Below are 21,721 nucleotides of genomic sequence, written 5' to 3' on the forward strand. Positions count from 1 at the left end.
ATATTAACCCTTAAACCGCTGCACTCCCACGTCGCAAACACTAGTTAAATATTTTTAACCCCTAATCTGCCGCCCCTAACATCGCCGCCACCTACCTACACTTATTGACCCCTAATCTGCCACCCCCAACGTCGCCGCCACTATAATAAACATATTAACTCCTAAACCTAACCCTAAATCTAACCCTAACACCCCCTAACTTTAATATAATTAAAATAAATCTAAATAAAACCTACTATTAATAACTAAATAGTTCCTATTTAAAACTAAATACCTGTGAAATAAACCCTAAGTTAGCTACAATATAATATTAACTAATAGTTACATTGTAGCTATCTTAGGTTTTATTTTTATTTTACAGGCAAGTTTGTATTTATTTTAATTAGGTAGAATAGTTAGTAAATAGTTATTAACTATTTACTAACTACCTATCTAAAATAAATACAAATGTACCTGTAAAATAAAACCTAACCTGCCTTACAATAAAACCTAACCTTACACTACAATTAAATCAATTACCTAAATTAAATATAATTACCTAAATTAAATAAAATTACCTAAATTACAAAATAACCAAACACTAAATTACACAAAATAAAAAACAAAATGATCAGATATTTAAACTAATTACACCTAATCTAATAGCCATATCAAAATAAAAAAGCCCCCCCAAGATAAAAAAAACCCTAGGCTAAACTAAACTACCAATAGCCCTTAAAAGGGCCTTTTGCGGGCACTGCCCCAAAGAAATAAGCTCTTTTACCTGTAAAACAAAATACAAACAACCCCCTTACAGTAAAGCCCACCACCCACACAACCAACCCCCCAAATAAAAACCTAATCTAAAAAAACCTAAGCTCCCCATTGGCCTGAAAAGGGAATTTAGATGGGCATTGCAATTAAAAGGACATTTAGCTCTTTTTAAATTGCCCAAACCCCTAATCTAACAATAAAACCCACCCAATAAACCCTTAAAAAAACTAACACTAACCCCCGAAGATCCACTTACAGTTTTGAAGACCGTACATCCATCCTCAACGAAGCAGGGAGAAGTCTTCATCCAAGTGGCAAGAACTCTTCAACGAAGCCGAGAGAAGTCTTCATCCAAGCCGGCAGAAGTGGTGCGGCTCCATCTTCAAGACATCCGGCATGGAGCATCCTCTTCTGACGATGAATAACGACGAATGAAGGACCATCTTCTTCCAGAATGAAGGTTCCTTTAAGTGATGTCATCCAAGATGGCATCCCTTGAATTCCGATAGGCTGATATAATTCTATCAGCCAATCGGAATTAAAGGTGAAACATTTCTATTGGCTGATGCAATCAGCCAATAGTATTGAGCTTGCATTCTATTGTCTGATTGGAACATCCAATAGAATGCAAGCTCAATCATATTGGCTAATAGGATTGAGCTTGCATTCTATTGGATTTTACAATCAGCCAATAGAATGCGAGCTCAATCCTATTGGCTGATTGCATCAGCCAATAGGATTAAAGCTCAATCCTATTGGCTGATTGCATCAGCCAATAGGAATTTTTCACCTTTAATTCCGATTGGCTGATAGAATTCTATCAGCCAATCGGAATTCAAGGGACACCATCTTGGATGACGTCACTTAAAGGAACCTTCATTCGTCGTTATTCATCGTCAGAAGAGGATGCTCCGCGCCAGATGTCTTGAAGATGGACCCGCTCAGCGCCGGATGGATGAAGATAGAAGATGCCGTCTGAATGAAGACTTCTGCCCATCTGGAGGACCACTTCTGCCGGCTTGGATGAAGACTTCTCCCGGCTTCGTTGAAGAGTTCTTGTCACTTAGATGAAGACTTCTCCCAGCTTCGTTGAGGATGGATATCCGGTCTTCAAAACTGTAAGTGGATCTTCGGGGGTTAGTGTTAGGTTTTTTTTAAGGATTTATTGGGTGGGTTTATTTTTAGATTAGGGGTTTGGGCAATTAAAATAGAGCTAAATGCCCTTTAAGGTCAATGCCCAAACAAATGCCCTTTTCAGGGCAATGGGGAGCTTAGGTTTTCTTAGATTAGGTTTTTATTTGGGGGGTTGGTTGTGTGGGTGGTGGGTTTTACTGTTAGGGGGTTGTTTGTATTTTTTTTTTTACAGGTAAAAGAGCTGATTTCTTTGGGGCAATGTCCTGCAAAAGGCCCTTTTAAGGGCTATTGGTAGTTTAGTGTAGGCTATGGTTTTTTTATTTTGGGGGGCTTTTTTATTTTGATAGGGCTATTAGATTAGGTGTAATTATTTTAAATATCTGTTAATTTCTTTTTTTAATTTTGTGTAATTTAGTGTTTTTTTTTTGTAATTTAGGTAATTGTATTTAATTTAGGTAATTGATTTAATTGTAGTGTAAGGTTAGGTGTTAGTGTAAGACAGGTTAGGTTTTATTTTACAGGTAAATTTGTATTTATTTTAGCTAGGTAGTTAGTAAATAGTTAATAACTGTTTACTAACTTTTCTACCTAGTTAAAATAAATACAAACTTGCCTGTGAAATAAAAATAAAACCTAAGATAGCTACAATGTAACTATTAGTTATATTGTAGCTAGCTTAGGGCTTATTTTACAGGTATTTAGTTTTAAATATGAATTATTTAGTTATTAATAGTAGGTTTTATTTAGATTTATTTTAGTTATATTTAAGTTAGGGGGTGTTAGGGTTAGACTTAGGTTTAGGGGTTAATACATTTAGTATAGTGGCGGCGATGTTGGGGGCGGCAGATTAGGGGTTAATAAATGTAGGTAGGTGGCGGCAATGTTAGGGGCAGCAGATTAGGGGTTAATAATATTTAACTAGTGTTTGTGATGCGGGAGTGCGGTGGTTTAGGGGTTAATATGTTTATTATAGTGGCGGCGATGTCCGGAGTGGCAGATTAGGGGTTAATAAGTATAATGTAGGTGACAGCGATGTCGTGGGCGGCAGATTAGGGGTTAATAAGTGTAAGATTAGGGATGTTTAGACTCAGGGTTTATGTTAGGGTGTTAGATGCAAACAGAAATTTAGTTTCCCCATAGGAATAAATGGGGCTGCGTTACTGAGCTTTACGCTGCTTTATTGCAGGTGTTATATTATCAAATTTGCTTTATTCTCTTGGTATCATTTGCTGAAGGAGCAGCAATGTACAACTGGTTTCTACTTGAACACATGGGTGAGCCAATGACAATCGGTATATATATGCAGCCACCAATCAGCAGTTAGAACCTAGGTTCTTTGCAGCTCCTGAGCTTTCCTAGATAAAAACTACAACAAAGCATAACAAGAGAAGGAGGCAAATTAAATATAAGAAGAACATGGGGAAGTTATTTAAAATTGTATTCTCTATCTGAATCATGAATATCTAATTATGATTTTACTGTTCCGTTAATGATACATGAAATATGTTTTATTATCTTCCTGAGTGCTAACAAACACACTCTCTCATACAGAGTGCTAACAAACACACTCTCTCATACAGAGTGCTAACATACCCACACTCTCTCATACAGAGTGCTAACATACACATTCTCTCATACAGAGTGCTAACAAACACACTCTCTCATACAGAGTGCTAACATACCCACACTCTCTCATACAGAGTGCTAACAAACACACTCTCTCATACAGAGTGCTAACATACCCACACTCTCTCATACAGAGTGCTAACAAACACACTCTCTCATACAGAGTGCTAACATACACACTCTCTCATACAGAGTGCTAACATACACACTCTCTCATACAGAGTGCTAACAAACACACTCTCTCATACAGAGTGCCAACAAACACACTCTCTCATACAGAGTGCTAACAAACACACTCTCTCATACAGAGTGCTAACATACACACTCTCTCATACAGAGTGCTAACAAACACACTCTCTCATACAGAGTGCTAACATACACACTCTCTCATACAGAGTGCTAACATACACACTCTCTCATACAGAGTGCTAACAAACACACTCTCTCATACAGAGTGCCAACAAACACACTCTCTCATACAGAGTGCTAACAAACACACTCTCTCATACAGAGTGCTAACATACACACTCTCTCATACAGAGTGCTAACATACACACTCTCTCATACTGAGTGCTAACATACACACTCTCTCATACAGAGTGCTAACAAACACACTCTCTCATACAGAGTGCTAACATACACACTCTCTCATACAGAGTGCTAACAAACACACTCTCTCATACAGAGTGCCAACATACACACTCTCTCATACAGAATGCTAACATACACACTCTCTCATACAGAGTGCTAACATACACACTCTCTCATACAGAGTGCTAACAAACACACTCTCTCATACAGAGTGCTAACATACACACTCTCTCATACAGAGTGCTAACAAACACACTCTCTCATACAGAGTGCTAACATACAGACTCTCTCATACAGAGTGCTAACATACACACTCTCTCATACAGAGTGCTAACAAACACACTCTCTCATACAGAGTGCTAACAAACACACTCTCTCATACAGAGTGCTAACAAACACACTCTCTCATACAGAGTGCTAACAAACACACTCTCTCATACATAGTGCTAACAAACACACTCTCTCATACAGAGTGCTAACAAACACACTCTCTCATACAGAGTGCTAACATACAGACTCTCTCATACAGAGTGCTAACATACACACTCTCTCATACTGAGTGCTAACATACACACACTCTCATACAGAGTGCTAACAAACACACTCTCTCATACAGAGTGCTAACAAACACACTCTCTCATACAGAGTGCTAACAAACACACTCTCTCATACAGAGTGCTAACAAACACACTCTCTCATACAGAGTGCTAACATACAGACTCTCTCATACAGAGTGCTAACATACAGACTCTCTCATACAGAGTGCTAACAAACACACTCTCTCATACAGAGTGCTAACAAACACACTCTCTCATACAGAGTGCTAACACACACACTCTCTCATACTGAGTGCTAACAAACCCACTCTCTCATACAGAGTGCTAACAAACACACTCTCTCATACAGAGTGCTAACATACACACTCTCTCATACAGAGTGCTAACATACACACTCTCTCATACAGAGTGCTAACAAACACACTCTCTCATACAGAGTGCTAACAAACCCACTCTCTCATACAGAGTGCTAACAAACCCACTCTCTCATACAGAGTGCTAACAAACACACTCTCTCATACAGAGTGCTAACATACACACTCTCTCATACAGAGTGCTAACAAACACACTCTCTCATACAGAGTGCTAACATACACACTCTCTCATACAGAGTGCTAACAAACACACTCTCTCATACAGAGTGCTAACAAACACACTCTCTCATACAGAGTGCTAACAAACACACTCTCTCATACAGAGTGCTAACAAACACACTCTCTCATACAGAGTGCTAACATACAGACTCTCTCATACAGAGTGCTAACATACAGACTCTCTCATACAGAGTGCTAACATACACACTCTCTCATACAGAGTGCTAGCATACAGACTCTCTCATACAGAGTGCTAACATACAGAATCTCTCATACAGAGTGCTAACATACACACTCTCTCATACAGAGTGCTAACAAACACACTCTCTCATACAGAGTGCTAGCATACAGACTCTCTCATACAGAGTGCTAACATACAGAATCTCTCATACAGAGTGCTAACATACACACTCTCTCATACAGAGTGCTAACAAACACACTCTCTCATACAGAGTGCTAACAAACACACTCTCTCATACTGAGTGCTAACATACACACTCTCTCATACAGAGTGCTAACAAACACACTCTCTCATATTGAGTGCTAACAAACACACTCTCTCATACAGAGTGCTAACAAACACACTCTCTCATACAGAGTGCTAACAAACACACTCTCTCATACAGAGTGCTAACATACACACTCTCTCATACAGAGTGCTAACAAACACACTCTCTCATACTGAGTGCTAACATACACACTTTCTCATACTGAGTGCTAACACACACACTCTCTCATACAGAGTGCTAACAAACACATTCTCTCATACAGAGTGCTAACAAACACATTCTCTCATACAGAGTGCTAACATACACACTCTCCCATACAGAGTGCTAACAAACACACTCTCTCATACAGAGTGCTAACATACACATTCTCTCATACAGAGTGCTAACACACACACTCTCTCATACAGAGTGCTAACATACACACTCTCTCATACAGAGTGCTAACAAACACACTCTCTCATACAGAGTGCTAACATACACACTCTCTCATACAGAGTGCTAACATACACACTCTCTCATACAGAGTGCTAACAAACACACTCTCTCATACAGAGTGCCAACAAACACACTCTCTCATACAGAGTGCTAACAAACACACTCTCTCATACAGAGTGCTAACATACACACTCTCTCATACAGAGTGCTAACATACACACTCTCTCATACTGAGTGCTAACATACACACTCTCTCTTAACAGAGTGCTAACAAACACACTCTCTCATACAGAGTGCTAACATACACACTCTCTCATACAGAGTGCTAACAAACACACTCTCTCATACAGAGTGCCAACATACACACTCTCTCATACAGAATGCTAACATACACACTCTCTCATACAGAGTGCTAACATACACACTCTCTCATACAGAGTGCTAACAAACACACTCTCTCATACAGAGTGCTAACATACACACTCTCTCATACAGAGTGCTAACAAACACACTCTTCTCATACAGAGTGCTAACATACAGACTCTCTCATACAGAGTGCTAACATACACACTCTCTCATACAGAGTGCTAACAAACACACTCTCTCATACAGAGTGCTAACAAACACACTCTCTCATACAGAGTGCTAACAAACACACTCTCTCATACAGAGTGCTAACAAACCACACTCTCTCATACATAGTGCTAACAAACACACTCTCTCATTACAGAGTGCTAACAAACACAACTCTCTCATACAGAGTGCTAACATACAGACTCTCTCATACAGAGTGCTAACATACACACTCTCTCATACTGAGTGCTAACATACACACACTCTCATACAGAGTGCTAACAAACACACTCTCTCATACAGAGTGCTAACAAACACACTCTCTCATACAGAGTGCTAACAAACACACTCTCTCATACAGAGTGCTAACAAACACACTCTCTCATACAGAGTGCTAACATACAGACTCTCTCATACAGAGTGCTAACATACAGACTCTCTCATACAGAGTGCTAACAAACACACTCTCTCATACAGAGTGCTAACAAACACACTCTCTCATACAGAGTGCTAACACACACACTCTCTCATACTGAGTGCTAACAAACCCACTCTCTCATACAGAGTGCTAACAAACACACTCTCTCATACAGAGTGCTAACATACACACTCTCTCATACAGAGTGCTAACATACACACTCTCTCATACAGAGTGCTAACAAACACACTCTCTCATACAGAGTGCTAACAAACCCACTCTCTCATACAGAGTGCTAACAAACCCACTCTCTCATACAGAGTGCTAACAAACACACTCTCTCATACAGAGTGCTAACATACACACTCTCTCATACAGAGTGCTAACAAACACACTCTCTCATACAGAGTGCTAACATACACACTCTCTCATACAGAGTGCTAACAAACACACTCTCTCATACAGAGTGCTAACAAACACACTCTCTCATACAGAGTGCTAACAAACACACTCTCTCATACAGAGTGCTAACAAACACACTCTCTCATACAGAGTGCTAACATACAGACTCTCTCATACAGAGTGCTAACATACAGACTCTCTCATACAGAGTGCTAACATACAGACTCTCTCATACCGAGTGCTAACATACACACTCTCTCATACCGAGTGCTAACATACCCACTCTCTCATACCGAGTGCTAACAAACACACTCTCTCATACAGAGTGCTAACATACACACTCTCTCATACAGAGTGCTAACAAACACACTCTCTCATACAGAGTGCTAACAAACACACTCTCTCATACAGAGTGCTAACATACACACACTCTCATACAGAGTGCTAACAAACACACTCTCTCATACAGAGTGCTAACAAACACACTCTCTCATACAGAGTGCTAACATACAGACTCTCTCATACAGAGTGCTAACATACAGACTCTCTCATACAGAGTGCTAACATACAGACTCTCTCATACAGAGTGCTAACATACAGAATCTCTCATACAGAGTGCTAACATACACACTCTCTCATACCGAGTGCTAACATACCCACTCTCTCATACAGAGTGCTAACAAACACACTCTCTCATACAGAGTGCTAACATACACACTCTCTCATACAGAGTGCTAACAAACACACTCTCTCATACAGAGTGCTAACATACAGACTCTCTCATACAGAGTGCTAACATACAGACTCTCTCATACAGAGTGCTAACATACACACTCTCTCATACAGAGTGCTAACATACACACTCTCTCATACAGAGTGCTAACATACACACTCTCTCATACAGAGTGCTAACATACACACTCTCTCATACAGAGTGCTAACATACACACTCTCTCATACAGAGTGCTAACATACACACTCTCTCATACGAGATGATGCTAACATACACACTCTCTCATACAGAGTGCTAACATACACACTCTCTCATACAGAGTGCTAACAAACACACTCTCCTCATACAGAGTGCTAACATACACACTCTCTCATACAGAGTGCTAACAAACACACTCTCTCATACAGAGGTGCTAACAAACACACTCTCCTCATACTGAGTGCTAACAAACACACTCTCTCATACAGAGTGCTAAACAAACACACTCTCTCATACAGAGTGCTAACAAACACACTCTCTCATACCGAGTGCTAACAAAACACACTCTCTCCATACAGAGTGCTAACAAACACACTCTCTCATACAGAGTGCTAACAAACACACTCTCTCATACAGAGTGCTAACATACACACTCTCTCATACAGAGTGCTAACATACACACTCTCTCATACAGAGTGCTAACATACACACTCTCTCATACAGAGTGCTAACATACACACTCTCTCATACAGAGTGCTAACATACACACTCTCTCATACAGAGTGCTAACATACACACTCTCTCATACTGAGTGCTAAAACAAACACTCTCTCTCATACAGAGTGGCTATCAAACACCTCTCTCATACTGAGTGCTAACATACACACTCTCTCATACAGAGTGCTAACATACACACTCTCTCATACAGAGTGCTAAACAAACACACTCTCTCATACAGAGTGCTAACAAACACACTCTCTCATACAGAGTGCTAGCATACACACTCTCTCATACAGAGTGCTAACATACAGAATCTCTCATACAGAGTGCTAACATACACACTCTCTCATACAGAGTGCTAACAAACACACTCTCTCATACAGAGTGCTACAAACACTCTCTCTCATACAGAGTGCTATCAAACACACTCTCTCATACAGAGTGCTAACAAAAACACTCTCTCATACAGAGTGCTAACAAACACACTCTCTCATACAGAGTGCTAGCATACAGACTCTCTCATACAGAGTGCTAACATACAGAATCTCTCATACAGAGTGCTAACATACACACTCTCTCATACCAGAGTGCTAACAAACACACTCTCTCATACAGAGTGCTAGCATACAGACTCTCTCATACAGAGTGCTAACATACAGAATCTCTCATACAGAGTGCTAACATACACCACTCTCTCATACAGAGTGCTAACCAAAACACACTCTCTCATACAGAGTGCTAACAAACACACTCTCTCATACTGAGTGCTAACATACACACTCTCTCATACAGAGTGCTAACAAACACACTCTCTCATATTGAGTGCTAACAAACACACTCTCTCATACAGAGTGCTAACAAACACACTCTCTCATACAGAGTGCTAACAAACACACTCTCTCATACAGAGTGCTAACATACACCTCTCTCATACAGAGTGCTAACAAACACACTCTCTCATACTGAGTGCTAACATACACACTTTCTCATACTGAGTGCTAACACACACACTCTCTCATACAGAGTGCTAACAAACACAATCTCTCATACAGAGTGCTAACAAACACATTCTCTCATACAGAGTGCTAACATACACACTCTCCCATACAGAGTGCTAACAAACACACTCTCTCATACAGAGTGCTAACATACACATTCTCTCATACAGAGTGCTAACACACACACTCCTCTCATACAGAGTGCTAACATACACACTCTCTCATACAGAGTGCTAACACACACACTCTCTCATACAGAGTGCTAACAAACACACTCTCTCATACAGAGTGCTAACAAACACACTCTCTCATACAGAGTGCTAACACACACACTCTCTCATACAGAGTGCTTACATACACACTCTCTCATACAGAGTGCTAACACACACACTCTCTCATACAGAGTGCTAACAAACACACTCTCTCATACAGAGTGCTAACAAACACACTCTCTCATACAGAGTGCTAACATACACACTCTCTCATACAGAGTGCTAACAAACACACTCTCTCAACAGAGTGCTAACACACACACTCTCTCATACAGAGTGCTAACAAACACACTCTCTCATACAGAGTGCTAACAAACACACTCTCATACAGAGTGCTAACATACTCACTCTCTCATACAGAGTGCTAACATACACACTCTCTCATACAGAGTGCTAACATACACACTCTCTCATACAGAGTGCTAACATACACACTCTCTCATACAGAGTGCTAACATACACACTCTCTCATACAGAGTGCTAACATACACACTCTCTCATACTGAGTGCTAACAAACACACTCTCTCATACAGAGTGCTAACAAACACACTCTCTCATACAGAGTGCTAACATACACACTCTCTCATACTAAGTGCTAACAAACACACTCTCTCATACTGAGTGCTAACATACACACTCTCTCATACAGAGTGCTAACATACACACTCTCTCATACAGAGTGCTAACAAACACAATTTCTCATACAGAGTGCTAACAAACACACTCTCTCATACAGAGTGCTAGCATACACACTCTCTCATACAGAGTGCTAACAAACACACTCTCTCATACAGAGTGCTAACAAACACACTCTCTCATACAGAGTGCTAACAAACACACTCTCTCATACCGAGTGCTAACAAACACACTCTCTCATACAGAGTGCTAACACACACACTCTCTCATACAGAGTGCTTACCTACACACTCTCCTCATACAGAGTGCTAACAAACACACTCTCTCATATTGAGTGCTAACAAACACACTCTCTCATACAGAGTGCTAACAAACACACTCTCTCATACAGAGTGCTAACAAACACACTCTCCTCATACCGAGTGCTTAACTACACACTCCTCTCATACAGAGTGCTAACAAACACACTCTCTCATACAGAGTGCTAACAAACACACTCTCTCATACAGAGTGCTAACAAACACACTCCTCTCATACCGAGTGCTAACAAACACACTCTCTCATACAGAGTGCTAACACACCACTCTCTCATACAGAGTGCTAACATACACACTCTCTCATATTGAGTGCTAACAAACACACTCTCTCATATTGAGTGCTAACAAACACACTCTCTCATACAGAGTGCTAACAAACACACTCTCTCATACAGAGTGCTAACAAACACACTCTCTCATACAGAGTGCTAACATACACACTCTCTCATACAGAGTGCTAACAAACACACTCTCTCATACTGAGTGCTAACATACACACTTTCTCATACTGAGTGCTAACAAACACACTCTCTCATACAGAGTGCTAACAAACACACTCTCTCATACAGAGTGCTAACAAACACACTCTCTCATACAGAGTGCTAACATACACACTCTCTCATACAGAGTGCTAACAAACACACTCTCTCATACAGAGTGCTAACATACACACTCTCTCATACAGAGTGCTAACATACACACTCTCTCATACAGAGTGCTAACAAACACACTCTCTCATACAGAGTGCAAACAAACACACTCTCTCATACTGAGTGCTAACATACACACTCTCTCATACTGAGTGCTAACAAACACACTCTCTCATACAGAGTGCTAACATACACACTCTCTCATACTGAGTGCTAACATACACACTCTCTCATACAGAGTGCTAACACACACACTCTCTCATACAGAGTGCTAACACAACACACTCTCTCATACAGAGTGCTAACATACACACTCCTCTCATACAGAGTGCTAACATACACACTCTCTCATACAGAGTGCTAACAAACACACTCTCTCATACAGAGTGCTAACAATACACACTCTCTCATACAGAGTGCTAACAAACACACTCTCTCATACAGAGTGCTAACATACACACTCTCTCATACAGAGTGCTAACAAACACACTCTCTCATACAGGAGTGCTACACACACACCTCTCTCATACAGAGTGCTAACAACACACTCTATCATACAGAGTGCTAACATAACACACTCTCTCATACAGAGTGCTAACAAACACACTCTCTCATACAGAGTGCTAACATACACACTCTCTCATACAGAGTGCTAACATACACACTCTCTCATACTGAGTGCTAACAAACACACTCTCTCATACAGAGTGCTAACAAACACACTCTCTCATACAGAGTGCTAACAAACACACTCTCTCATACAGAGTGCTAACATACACACTCTCTCATACAGAGTGCTAACAAACACACTCTCTCATACTGAGTGCTAACATACACACTCTCTCATACTGAGTGCTAACAAACACACTCTCTCATACAGAGTGCTAACAAACACACTCTCTCATACAGAGTGCTAACAAACACACTCTCTCATACAGAGTGCTAACATACCCACTCTCTCATACAGAGTGCTAACAAACACACTCTCTCATACAGAGTGCTAACATACACACTCTCTCATACAGAGTGCTAACATACACACTCTCTCATACAGAGTGCTAACAAACACACTCTCTCATACAGAGTGCTAACAAACACACTCTCTCATACTGAGTGCTAACATACACACTCTCTCATACAGAGTGCTAACAAACACACTCTCTCATACAGAGTGCTAACATACACACTCTCTCATACAGAGTGCTAACAAACACACTCTCTCATACAGAGTGCTAACAAACACACTCTCTCATACTGAGTGCTAACATACACACTCTCTCATACAGAGTGCTAACATACACACTCTCTCATACAGAGTGCTAACAAACACACTCTCTCATACAGAGTGCTAACATACACACTCTCTCATACAGAGTGCTAGCATACACACTCTCTCATACAGAGTGCTAACATACAGATTCTCTCATACAGAGTGCTAACATACACACTCTCTCATACAGAGTGCTAACAAACACACTCTCTCATACAGAGTGCTAACAAACACACTCTCTCATACAGAGTGCTAACAAACACACTCTCTCATACAGAGTGCTAACAAACACACTCTCTCATACAGAGTGCTAACAAACACACTCTCTCATACAGAGTGCTAACAAACACACTCTCTCATACAGAGTGCTAACAAACACACTCTCTCATACAGAGTGCTAACAAACACACTCTCTCATACAGAGTGCTAACATACACACTCTCTCATACAGAGTGCTAACAAACACACTCTCTCATACAGAGTGCTAGCATACAGACTCTCTCATACAGAGTGCTAACATACAGAATATCTCATACAGAGTGCTAACATACACACTCTCTCATACAGAGTGCTAACAAACACACTCTCTCATACAGAGTGCTAACAAACACACTCTCTCATACTGAGTGCTAACATACACACTCTCTCATACAGAGTGCTAACAAACACACTCTCTCATATTGAGTGCTAACAAACACACTCTCTCATACAGAGTGCTAACAAACACACTCTCTCATACAGAGTGCTAATAAACACACTCTCTCATACAGAGTGCTAACATACACACTCTCTCATACAGAGTGCTAACAAACACACTCTCTCATACTGAGTGCTAACATACACACTTTCTCATACAGAGTGCTAACAAACACACTCTCTCATACAGAGTGCTAACAAACACATTCTCTCATACAGAGTGCTAACAAACACATTCTCTCATACAGAGTGCTAACATACACACTCTCCCATACAGAGTGCTAACAAACACACTCTCTCATACAGAGTGCTAACATACACACTCTCTCATACAGAGTGCTAACATACACACTCTCTCATACAGAGTGCTAACAAACACACTCTCTCATACAGAGTGCTAACAAACACACTCTCTCATACTGAGTGCTAACATACACACTCTCTCATACTGAGTGCTAACAAACACACTCTCTCATACAGAGTGCTAACACACACACTCTCTCATACAGAGTGCTAACAAACACACTCTCTCATACAGAGTGCTAACATACACATTCTCTCATACAGAGTGCTAACACACACACTCTCTCATACTGAGTGCTAACAAACACACTCTCTCATACAGAGTGCTAACAAACACACTCTCTCATACTGAGTGCTAACATACACACTCTCTCATACTGAGTGCTAACACACACACTCTCTCATACAGAGTGCTAACACACACACTCTCTCATACAGAGTGCTAACAAACACACTCTCTCATACAGAGTGCTAACAAACACATTCTCTCATACAGAGTGCTAACACACACACTCTCTCATACAGAGTGCTAACATACACACTCTCTCATACAGAGTGCTAACAAACACACTCTCTCATACAGAGTGCTAACAAACACACTCTCTCATACAGAGTGCTAACACACACACTCTCTCATACAGAGTGCTAACAAACACACTCTCTCATACAGAGTGCTAACAAAAACACTCTCTCATACAGAGTGCTAACAAACACACTCTCTCATACAGAGTGCTAACATACACACTCTCTCATACAGAGTGCTAACATACACACTCTCTCATACAGAGTGCTAACAAACACACTCTCTCATACTGAGTGCTAACAAACACACTCTCTCATACAGAGTGCTAACAAACACACTCTCTCATACAGAGTGCTAACATACACACTCTCTCATACAGAGTGCTAACATACAGACTCTCTCATACAGAGTGCTAACAAACACACTCTCTCATACAGAGTGCTAACAAACACACTCTCTCATACAGAGTGCTAACAAACACACTCTCTCATACAGAGTGCTAACAAACACACTCTCTCATATTGAGTGCTAACAAACACACTCTCTCATACAGAGTGCTAACAAACACACTCTCTCATACAGAGTGCTAATAAACACACTCTCTCATACAGAGTGCTAACATACACACTCTCTCATACAGAGTGCTAACAAACACACTCTCTCATACTGAGTGCTAACATACACACTTTCTCATACTGAGTGCTAACAAACACACTCTCTCATACAGAGTGCTAACAAACACATTCTCTCATACAGAGTGCTAACAAACACATTCTCTCATACAGAGTGCTAACATACACACTCTCCCATACAGAGTGCTAACAAACACACTCTCTCATACAGAGTGCTAACATACACACTCTCTCATACAGAGTGCTAACATACACACTCTCTCATACAGAGTGCTAACAAACACACTCTCTCATACAGAGTGCTAACAAACACACTCTCTCATACTGAGTGCTAACATACACACTCTCTCATACTGAGTGCTAACAAACACACTCTCTCATACAGAGTGCTAACACACACACTCTCTCATACAGAGTGCTAACAAACACACTCTCTCATACAGAGTGCTAACATACACATTCTCTCATACAGAGTGCTAACACACACACTCTCTCATACTGAGTGCTAACAAACACACTCTCTCATACAGAGTGCTAACAAACACACTCTCTCATACTGAGTGCTAACATACACACTCTCTCATACTGAGTGCTAACACACACACTCTCTCATACAGAGTGCTAACACACACACTCTCTCATACAGAGTGCTAACAAACACACTCTCTCATACAGAGTGCTAACATACACATTCTCTCATACAGAGTGCTAACACACACACTCTCTCATACAGAGTGCTAACATACACACTCTCTCATACAGAGTGCTAACACACACACTCTCTCATACAGAGTGCTAACAAACACACTCTCTCATACAGAGTGCTAACACACACACTCTCTCATACAGAGTGCTAACAAACACACTCTCTCATACAGAGTGCTAACAAAAACACTCTCTCATACAGAGTGCTAACATACTCACTCTCTCATACAGAGTGCTAACATACACACTCTCTCATACAGAGTGCTAACATACACACTCTCTCATACAGAGTGCTAACATACACACTCTCTCATACTGAGTGCTAACAAACACACTCTCTCATACAGAGTGCTAACAAACACACTCTCTCATACAGAGTGCTAACATACACACTCTCTCATACAGAGTGCTAACATACAGACTCTCTCATACAGAGTGCTAACATACACACTCTCTCATACAGAGTGCTAACAAACACACTCTCTCATACAGAGTGCTAACAAACACACTCTCTCATACAGAGTGCTAACAAACACACTCTCTCATACAGAGTGCTAGCATACAGACTCTCTCATACAGAGTGCTAACATACAGAATCTCTCATACTGAGTGCTAACATACACACTCTCTCATACAGAGTGCTAACATACACACTCTCTCATACAGAGTGCTAACAAACACACTCTCTCATACAGAGTGCTAACAAACACACTCTCTCATACAGAGTGCTAGCATACACACTCTCTCATACAGAGTGCTAACATACAGACTCTCTCATACAGAGTGCTAACATACACACTCTCTCATACAGAGTGCTAACAAACACACTCTCTCATACAGAGTGCTAACAAACACACTCTCTCATACAGAGTGCTAACAAACACACTCTCATACAGAGTGCTAACAAACACACTCTCTCATACAGAGTGCTAACAAACACACTCTCTCATACAGAGTGCTAACAAACACACTCTCTCATACAGAGTGCTAACATACACACTCTCTCATACAGAGTGCTAACAAACACACTCTCTCATACAGAGTGCTAGCATACAGACTCTCTCATACAGAGTGCTAACATACAGACTCTCTCATACTGAGTGCTAACATACACACTCTGTCATACAGAGTGCTAACATACACACTCTCTCATACAGAGTGCTAACAAACACACTCTCTCATACAGAGTGCTAACAAACACACTCTCTCATACAGAGTGCTAACATACACACTCTCTCATACAGAGTGCTAACAAACACACTCTCTCATACAGAGTGCTAACAAACACACTCTCTCATACAGAGTGCTAACAAACACACTCTCTCATACAGAGTGCTAACATACACACTCTCTCATACAGAGTGCTAACATACACACTCTCTCATACAGAGTGCTAGCAAACACACTCTCTCATACAGAGTGCTAACAAACACACTCTCTCATACAGAGTGCTAACATACACACTCTCTCATACAGAGTGCTAACATACACACTCTCTCATACAGAGTGCTAACATACACACTCTCTCATACAGAGTGCTAACATACACACTCTCTCATACAGAGTGCTAACAAACACACTCTCTCATACAGAGTGCTAACAAACACACTCTCTCATACAGAGTGCTAACAAACACACTCTCTCATACAGAGTGCTAACATACACACTCTCTCATACAGAGTGCTAACATACACACTCTCTCATACAGAGTGCTAACAAACACACTCTCTCATACAGAGTGCTAACAAACACACTCTCTCATACAGAGTGCTAACAAACACACTCTCTCATACAGAGTGCTAACATACACACTCTCTCATACAGAGTGCTAACATACACACTCTCTCATACAGAGTGTTAACAAACACACTCTCTCATACAGAGTGCTAACATACACACTCTCTCATACAGAGTGCTAACAAACACACTCTCATACAGAGTCATAACATAACAAACACACTCTCTCATACAGAGTGCTAACATACACACTCTCTCATACAGAGTGCTAACAAACACACTCTCTCATACAGAGTGCTAACATACACACTCTCTCATACAGAGTGCTAACACACACACTCTCTCATACAGAGTGCTAACAAACACACTCTCTCATACAGAGTGCTAACAAACACACTCTCTCATACAGAGTGCCAACATACACACTCTCTCATACAGAGTGCCAACATACACACTCTCTCATACAGAGTGCTAACACACACACTCTCTCATACAGAGTGCTAACAAACACACTCTCTCATACAGAGTGCTAACACACACACTCTCTCATACAGAGTGCTAACAAACACACTCTCTCATACAGAGTGCTAACAAACACACTCTCTCATACAGAGTGCTAACAAACACACTCTCTCATACAGAGTGCTAACATACACACTCTCTCATACAGAGTGCTAACATACACACTCTCTCATACAGAGTGCTAACAAACACACTCTCTCATACAGAGTGCTAACAAACACACTCTCTCATACAGAGTGCTAACAAACACACTCTCTCATACAGAGTGCTAACATACACACTCTCTCATACAGAGTGCTAACATACACACTCTCTCATACAGAGTGTTAACAAACACACTCTCTCATACAGAGTGCTAACATACACACTCTCTCATACAGAGTGCTAACAAACACACTCTCATACAGAGTCATAACATAACAAACACACTCTCTCATACAGAGTGCTAACATACACACTCTCTCATACAGAGTGCTAACAAACACACTCTCTCATACAGAGTGCTAACATACACACTCTCTCATACAGAGTGCTAACACACACACTCTCTCATACAGAGTGCTAACAAACACACTCTCTCATACAGAGTGCTAACAAACACACTCTCTCATACAGAGTGCTAACATACACACTCTCTCATACAGAGTGCCAACATACACACTCTCTCATACAGAGTGCTAACACACACACTCTCTCATACAGAGTGCTAACAAACACACTCTCTCATACAGAGTGCTAACACACACACTCTCTCATACAGAGTGCTAACAAACACACTCTCTCATACAGAGTGCTAACAAACACACTCTCTCATACAGAGTGCTAACAAACACACTCTCTCATACAGAGTGCTAACATACACACTCTCTCATACAGTCCATAGCTTTGTATTTTGGGATCATATTTTTACGTTTTCTGTGAAAGGTGCATTTTGCATAAAAAAGGCTGCTTCTGTCATGTGATCCTCCTCATCGCTGGGTGATTCTAGCATTAGTAGCTGCCCATTTTGCGCTATTACAATACAAGTTTTTAGTTTGAAGATCGGTCGCTATATACGTCGCTTTGAAATGTACTTTCTATACCATAAGCTGTAAAAGTTGCACTTAAAGGGATATGCAACCCAGACTTTTTTCTTTGTGAATCAGACAGAATAAAAGATTATTGTACAAGATATTTTATGTTAATTGCTGTAAGCTTCTCTTGTCAGACAAAGAAATGAACATTGCAGCCTTTCATTAGTGCCTTGCTTGTGATTGCTAAACCAGTTGTGGCCATTGCAGAGCGGAGGCCGAATTGGAAGGGCTCGTGAGTAAAAAGAGATACGGACACTATCATTATTATCCAGCTCATAAATCATTTCAATAATTGTGCGTGCTGTGTCTATTTGACATTGTATTCCTTTGTTTTTTATTAAAGTTTATAGAAAAAAAAAGTCTTCTTCTGGTAAGGTGACACGCCACAGAACAAGTCTTCTGGTAAGGTGACTCGCCACAGAACAATTCTTCTGGTAAGGGTGACTCACCACAGAACAAATCTTCTGGTTAGGTGACTCGCCACAGAACAAGTCTTCTGGTAAGGTGACTCGCTACAGAACAAGTCTTCTGGTAAGCTGACTCGCCACAGAACAAATCCTGGTAAGGTGACTCGCCACAGAACAAGTCTTCTGGTAAGGTGACTCGCCACAGAACAAGTCTTCTGGTAAGGTGACTCGCCACAGAACAAATCTTCTGGTAAGGTGACTCGCCACAGAACAAGTCTTCTGGTAAGGGTGACTCGCCACAGAACAAGTCTTCTGGTAAGGTGACTCGCCACAGAACAAATCTTCTGGTAAGGTGACTCGCCACAGAACAAATCTTCTGGTAAGGTGATTCGCCACAGAACAAATCTTCTGGTAAGGTGATTCGCCACAGAACTAATCTTCTGGTAAGGTGATTCGCCACAGAACAAATCTTCTGGGAAGGTGACTCGCCACAGAACAAATCTTCTGGTAAGGTGACTCGCCACAGAACAAATCTTCTGGTATGGTGACTCGCCACAGAACAAATCTTCTGGTATGGTGACTCGCCACAGAACAAATCTTCTGGTATGGTGACTCGCCACAGAACAAATCTTCTGGTAAGGTTACTCACCACAGAACAAATCTTCTGGTAAGGTGACTCGCCACAGAACAAATCTTCTGGTAAGGTTACTCACCACAGAACAAATCTTCTGGTAAGGTGACTCGCCACAGAACAAATCTTCTGGTATGGTGACTCGCCACAGAACAAATCTTCTGGTATGGTGACTCGCCACAGAACAAATCTTCTGGTAAGGTTACTCACCACAGAACAAATCTTCTGGTAAGGTGACTCGCCACAGAACAAATCTTCTGGTATGGTGACTCGCCACAGAACAAATCTTCTGGTAAGGTGACTCGCCACAGAACAAATCTTCTGGTAAGGTGACTCGCCACAGAGCAAACGTCTTTACAATTTGAGCACTTCTTTCTTTTTTTGTCATAGATCTTCAAACAGATCTCAAAGAGCTCATTAGATAATAAAGGAAATGAGAAACTAAAGCTATTTGCAAGATATTTTATGTACAGAAAGCTGACAGCAGTTTTCTAAACTGCAATGACAGGAAAATGAGCTTAAAGTACAGTTGCCTCCAACTCAAAGAATGAGGAAAAAGTAATACATACAGACACGACTGCTTCCAATTAAAGGGACAGTAACATAAAAAACTAAACTTTCATGATTTATGCAATTTTAACAACATACTTTTGTTATCAAATTTGCTTTGTTCTCTTGGTATCCTTTGTTAATGAGTATGCTGCACCTGTGCCTACCTAGGTATGCTTTTCAACAAAGGACCATCTAGCCATGCCCCTGACTCGCCTTCTGCCCACACATCTCCACCTTCTCCCTTTAAGCTCTGCCCATTTCCTACCCAAACTTCGCCCTTTACATGATGTGATTTCAACCACTATTTGCCACAATGCAACCCCTGGATCTCCTTGCCTCAGAAACCAGCCTCCCCCCCAGAAAACCTCCAGAAAATGTTGGAAATCCATTCATGGGCATTCTCCCAACATTTTTTGTTGTTGTTATATTTGTATTCTATTTGTAGTTTATATGGATTGCTTAGTATGTAAGTTTTTTTCCAATGATGCTTCGGCACTCTGAAGTGTAGTCAAGCATCATGGGGAATGTAGTTCTGAAACATCTGGAGTACCAAGGTTTGCCATCACTGCCCTAGGCAGATTTGGGAGTGGGGATATGAAGTCAAAGATGGAGTAAAAGTTTGCAGATTCTGGTGACAGCAATTTACAATGATACAAAAGTAAAATACTGAAAAATAAATTAAATCTTATATGTGCAACAGAATTTAATACATATTTATTATTCTTTAAAGGACAATTAAGTACAGTAAAATTTCATAATCAACAAATGCATAA

This window comes from Bombina bombina, chromosome 6 (assembly GCF_027579735.1).
Source record: "Bombina bombina isolate aBomBom1 chromosome 6, aBomBom1.pri, whole genome shotgun sequence".
NCBI classification, from domain to species: domain Eukaryota; kingdom Metazoa; phylum Chordata; class Amphibia; order Anura; family Bombinatoridae; genus Bombina; species Bombina bombina.